Below are 6,314 nucleotides of genomic sequence, written 5' to 3' on the forward strand. Positions count from 1 at the left end.
AACATTGAGACCATATCAAAGTCCAGCTTCTCTCTGTGCCCAATCATTTTTATTTTCCTACCCTTTTATAAATGTTGATTGAAAGAGCATTCCCTAAGAAATTTCCTGTGTTAATCCTTGCTTCATTAACTGCTTTGGGAAATACCCTGTGAGAGTTGGCTGAATTACGGACTAAATCCTCAAAGAAATGCCACTGTTTATGGAAAATAATATAATTAAAGGACAAGGATTTTTGGTACTTAAAGTTTTGTTTACTGTTTTCAGGCAGTTAAGGACATGGATGAAATAATCATGTGTTTTGGCCTATATTTCTATGATAGCATTTTCTTGTTACTTTCCTATTTTGTCCATTTATTTAGTCATTGTCAGATTTGCTTTCAAAATATTTTGGTAATTTTCAAAATTTGTCTGCTGCTGAAATATATTTTTTTGGGAAAAAAACAAAAATAGATTGGTGAAGAGGCTTGGAAACTTCCACACTAACCTGGAGTGCCTAAGGCAGCTGATAATCTTCTTTGTATCTCTAACGCTCCAGAAACTAAAAAATAATTTCCATGTTAATGTTCCTTGAACAATAATTTTAAGTATAATCTTACAAATATAACTTGGAGAAAACATGACAAAATTAACTGCTTCCTGTTTTGATAATTGGTGATTTGTAACTAACTTGTGATCTTTATTGCTAACCATTGACATTTATCAACACATAGAATACATTTTCTTAAACACCATTTAAAAATTTTCCATTGTCCTGATTTTGCTATAATTCTTACAAATCACAAATGTATTTTAAAAATCTGACAGATCATTTTCTATTTGATAGTAAGATCTTGCCCCATCTTCCAAAATATTACTTTCTTGAATTTCAGCTGGATTAAGTTTAATTTCTGTTACAGAACTCCAAGTTTTACTTAAAATTTTTGTATTATGTATAACTTGATGTATTTATTTAGTCTGTTTTCCTCATTTAAGAAAAATCATCTAGTAATGTAATGATGTATCTTTCCTTTCATCAAAACCATCCCAAAAAATTTCTGCCATTAGTTAATTGAATAATACAGCTCTGTTAGATACTGTAGGTATATAGAAAGCTAATAGGTAAACAGTAAGTTGTAGTACAGATTGTGGTGACCTTGAAAATATGCCCTTCAGGTTTTCTACTCTGGGGGGCACAGCTCACTGACAGCTTCCATGACCACCTCTTCTGGATCTGTCATGATGATGACCCTGTGGTTACAATTTTCTGGGTAGATCTTGGCTAATGATTGTGCAGGCCCATTTCTGTGGGATGTGGGATTGACCTAGCCAATACTTTCTTAGTACTGCCCTACAGTCAGAAACTTCCTACTTAGTTTTTCTTCTCTTCCTCCTTTATTTTACAGATTTTAAATCTCAGGGTGTAAAAGCTCTCCCTGCTTGCTTCTAATTCATTGACTGTACATCTATACTGTTTTTGTTAGTACATTTGGAAGTGAAGGACATTCAATCCTGAGAGATGAGGGAGGTACTTGAAAAATGTTCACAATACTTGCCAAATAGAAATAGGCTAAAATAATAGGCAAAGTAATTGCATTTTAAATATTCAAAGCCTAAGAATGTTTACAATGTATTCCAAAAACTCAGGTAAATTATCTAGTGTTCTTTTTGGTTCTTGATTTTTCCCATATTGATTCATAGTATTTCCTTATACTTTTTTCATATTATAATAGCTCTTTATTAATTCTTGATACTAATTCCCTGACATACTTATGTGTTGTCAATATGTTTTCTTAGATTTTGTCTTTTATTCTCATTTTCTTTTGGAATCTTTCTTGATAAGTTCTCCCCCCTTTTCAGGTGAGCTTTAAAATGCTTTCATCAAGTTAAAAAGCAAAACAAAACACAAACCACCACAGTATAAACTTTTGATATTTAGGCTAAAAATCATATTAAGGCGATGAATTAATCAGAAAGTAAACTTGTTGTAATGTCAGAACTTCCATTTAAGAAAATGACATATATCTTTTTTAGTGCAATGTTTTGTTTTTGCTTCTCAGTATAGACAGGTTATATAAAAAAATTCAATCAAATGTTTTTCAGCAAATCATGAATATGAGCAAAGCTTTTAGAATTCTGAGCCCAGGGCTCCCATTCAGTTCCCCTTCCACTGTGGGAGCTTTTCTGTCCTCTCAATAAATCCTGCTCTCAAAAAAACCAAAAAAACAAAAAAAGAATTCTGAGAATTATTACGCAATTAATTATAATACTAAGCCAAATTACCAAATATGTATGAGAGTCAAACATATATTTTGGACATGTAAATATCATGACATTTTCTGAAAACTCAAGTGTATGAAGATTTCTCAAATAACTACAAGTAGATCTACCATTTGATCTAGTAATCCCACTGCTACATATCTATTCAAAGGAACGGAGCTTGTTATATATAAAATAAACCTGCACCCACATGTTCATTGTAGCATAACTTATAATTTCAAAGATGTGAAATCGACCTAAATGACTATCAACCAATCAGTGGATAATGATATGTGGTATATATACACTATGGAATACTATTCAGCCATCAAAAAGAATAAAGTAATCTCTTCTGCAGAAAGTTGAATAGTGTTGGAGAACATCATCTTGAGTGAGCTAACTCAGGAATAGGAAATCAAACACAGCATGTTCTTATTTATAAGTGAGTGTTAAATCAAAGATTCACAAAGACATAGAGAATGGTGTAATGGACACTGGAGGCTCAGAAGAGGGATAGGAGAAGGGATGGAGGATCAAAAAATTATGAAATGGGTACAATGTGCACAGGCAGGGGTGGAGGGTACACATAAAGCCCAGTCCATACACTGTTTGGATACAGTCCAATACACTAAAGTTATTGAAATATATATTTATATATAAGAAATTGTGTAGCAAACAAAATAATTTGTAACATTGTATTTTGTTTGAAAACACACAAATAATGGTGAAGCTGGAAAAATCTGAGCTCTAAAAGGTAGAAAGGAGAGGTGTTGAGTAACGTAGTTGTGCTAATGCTTTCATTTTATTTAGTGTGGATTCCAAATACTGTATGGCATGTACAGTTAAAAGTAGAATGAGAAAAGTTCATATTTTCTAATTTAAATATATCCAATAGAGAAATTGAATGTAGTAAAAAATACTCAATCTAGGAACAAAAATGGAAAGTGAGTGGAAAGCAGTGCTTTCAACCTGTATTCTGAGAAACTACAAAGTAGGACATATATGCATTTTAGTTTTTGATATACTTTATTCTTAAAAGTTTCAAAGTTTCAAACTAATGCTTTATATAAATAGCATGTAATAAACTTAATACAGTAAAGATATACAAAATTTCATCTTCTGGAGCCAGGTGAATTACTTTTTTAGACCTTGTAGTAATGCTTCTTCTGTTTTCTTTATTCATATATTTCTGTGTGTACATTCACTTAACACTTCAGGCAAAAGCATTTTCACTAATATTAAATTGTATGTGTGCTTTCACTGCAACACATGCTTCATACTTGATTAAATGGCAGGAGCAAGTGCTGGTCCTGTATTGGGTACACATTCGTCCTGACTTACGACTCTGCAGAAAACCTATACATGCCATCATCACTATTTTCAGGGAGATGCAACCCCCACTCACTCCTCCCCACTTTTCCCCGCTTGTTTAAGTGAAGTCTTGTTTTCACTGCAGACTTCTGCTTTCTCAAGAAAGCATCTCAAGGCTACGTAATCACCAGCCCTAGACTGCTTCTTCAAAGTTATATGACCGCCAACACCTGCCTGCTCTCTGAAGGCCACGTCCAGGGACTACATGATCACCAGCACCTGCTTCCTCAGGACTACATGTGCTACGTGATCACCAGACCCCTGCAAAGGGGTATAAAAGGGACACACCAAAACAACAAGCTTGCTGGTTCTTCTTTAGGGCCAGTCTTTCTTTTCTTTCCCTTTAATAAATTTTCTTTTCTTTGTCTTTTCTCAGCTTTGTTCTCTCTTCTCCTCACTTGCCTTACAACTATATTGTACAGCATAGAATTTTAGTACTTATTGTAAATTTGGGGATACTTTTTGAAATTATAAGTATAATAATGCTTAGATAATATTTGGTCTTTTGAATGGCTCAACTTGTAAATTCAAATTTTCTATACTTTTTGTTAAATTTGTGAAGGATTTTCCTTAAAGAGTATCTTGAGCTTGCAAAATGAATTAATTCTTAATTTCTAAAAATAAATTGTATTGGATATATTTAAGACATTCAATATAATGTTATAAGATACACATAGATAGTAAAATAGTTATTATAGTGGAACAAATTGGCATATTCATTGTCTCACAAGGTTACCCATTTTCCCCCTGTGAGATCAGCTATAATCTATTCATTTAGCAAAAATCTTGAATACTATACACTATCATTAACTATAGTCCTCATGTTGTATATTAGATCTTTTGACCTGTTTACTCTACATATTTGTTACTTTGTTTCCTGTGACCCTTGTCTGTCCTTTTCCTTTCCCCTACCCCAACCCTGGTAACTATTGTTTTATTCTCTATCTGTATATCTGACCTTTCCTTTTATTTTAGATTCCACATATAAGTGAAAAAGTGATATCATGCTCTATTTATATTTTTGTGTATGGCTTATTTCATTAGCACAATATCTTCTAGGTCTGTCTATATCATCCAAACATCAGGATCTACTCCTTTTTTAAAATGCTGAATAATATTTTGTTAACGACATATATAGATATATGCACATACATGGCACAGTTTCTTTATTCATTTATGCATTGATGAACACCTAGTTTGTTTCTGTATCTTGGATATTGTGAATAACATTAAAATGAACATGGGAATGCAGGTATCTTTAAGGTGGTAATTGCATTTTCTTTGTGTATGTACGCAAAAGAGGGATTTCTGGGTCATGAGGTCATTCTATTTTTAATTTCTTTAGGAATCTCCATACTATTTTTTATAATGAAGTATGAAAACAACAATATTTTGCCATTTGATTTAATGATCTCTGCCAATCAGAATATAGATGAGATTATAAAAATATTTTTAATGTTGAAATTTATAAGAATCCATACACATCCAGTCATAATATTTGGCATTTTTATTAAAACAATGCTTTAATTCTACACTATAAATTGTATAGCCTATACGGTAACTTCTAAAATAAGTTTTTAATTTTATATATTTATTTTTAATTTTTATTTTTTATTATAAAGATGTGGGGTACAATCCAGGGTTAGGTATACAAACGTTGATTATGCAGGTACCCTTGTTGATGAGGTATGCCCCTCCCTCCCCTAGCAGTTTCCCTCAGCTGCCAATCCCATCCCCCCTCCCCTGACAGTTTCCCACTACTGTCAATACCTTTCTTATAGTATTATAATTGTTCAGGGTCCACTTATGAGTGAGAACATACGGTACTCTGTTCTTTGTTTCTGTGATAGATCACTGAGTGTGATGGACTCTACATCCATCCAAGTGGCTGCAGAGTCCATATGTTTGTCCTTCTTTATGACTGCATAATATTCCGTTGTGCATATGTACCACATTTTTAAAATCCAGTCCAGCTTCGATGGGCAACATGTTTGCTATTGGGAATTTTTAATTTTAAAATGTGTATAGCTTTTATAAGATCTATAGATTAGTATGCAGAGAAAGTAACAAAGCTTTTAAGAGCTCTAATAAATGAGTCAAACTGAGGAAACGTACAAACTCCCAAGAAAGATATAAGGACTGTCAAGGTTATTGACACCAACATATCTTTAAACAGACCCCGGAATTCCCCACATCTTATTGTAGTACTATCTATAAACCCTCACACTGTAATATGATAGATTCGGTCACGCGCCGCGTCCCGCCTGGCTCTGTCCCGCAGCGATTCGCCTGCTCCTCGCACCTCCCGCTCTTGCTCCGGCTCCCTCGCAGCCATGGCCCTGCCCTTCTCCCCAGCTGCCTGCGATGTGGTGGGCTGCGACCTAGACCACACGCTGTGTCGCTACCATCTGCCCGGAGCGCCTGCTCCTTTATAAGAGCTTTGCTCGCTGGGCTCGGTGGCTCAGCCCGTAATCCCGTGCCTTGGGAGGCTGAGGTGAGTAGTTTGCCTGAGCCCGCGGGTTCGAGACCTGCCTGGGCACCTTGGCAATACCTCATCTCTACAATAAATCAAAAATCAGCCGGGCGTGGTACTGCACTCCTGTAATTCCGGCTACTTGGAAGGCTGAGGCCGAAGGATCGCCGGAGCCCAGCAGGTCGAGGCTGCAGTGGCCAGGAGAGGCCACTGCACTCCAGTCTGGGCGACAGAG

General features: G+C 35.1%; 1 pseudogene; it reads left to right on the forward strand.

Annotated features, from left to right (window-relative positions):
- Nucleotides 1–5,939: 5,939 nt before the first annotated feature.
- The window catches only part of LOC103267814, a 2,201-nt pseudogene continuing 1,826 nt past the window's right edge, over nt 5,940–6,314 (forward strand).

This window comes from Carlito syrichta, unplaced genomic scaffold, assembly GCF_000164805.1.
Source record: "Carlito syrichta isolate Samal-C Ts95f unplaced genomic scaffold, Tarsius_syrichta-2.0.1 Scaffold308275, whole genome shotgun sequence".
Taxonomy (NCBI): domain Eukaryota; kingdom Metazoa; phylum Chordata; class Mammalia; order Primates; family Tarsiidae; genus Carlito; species Carlito syrichta.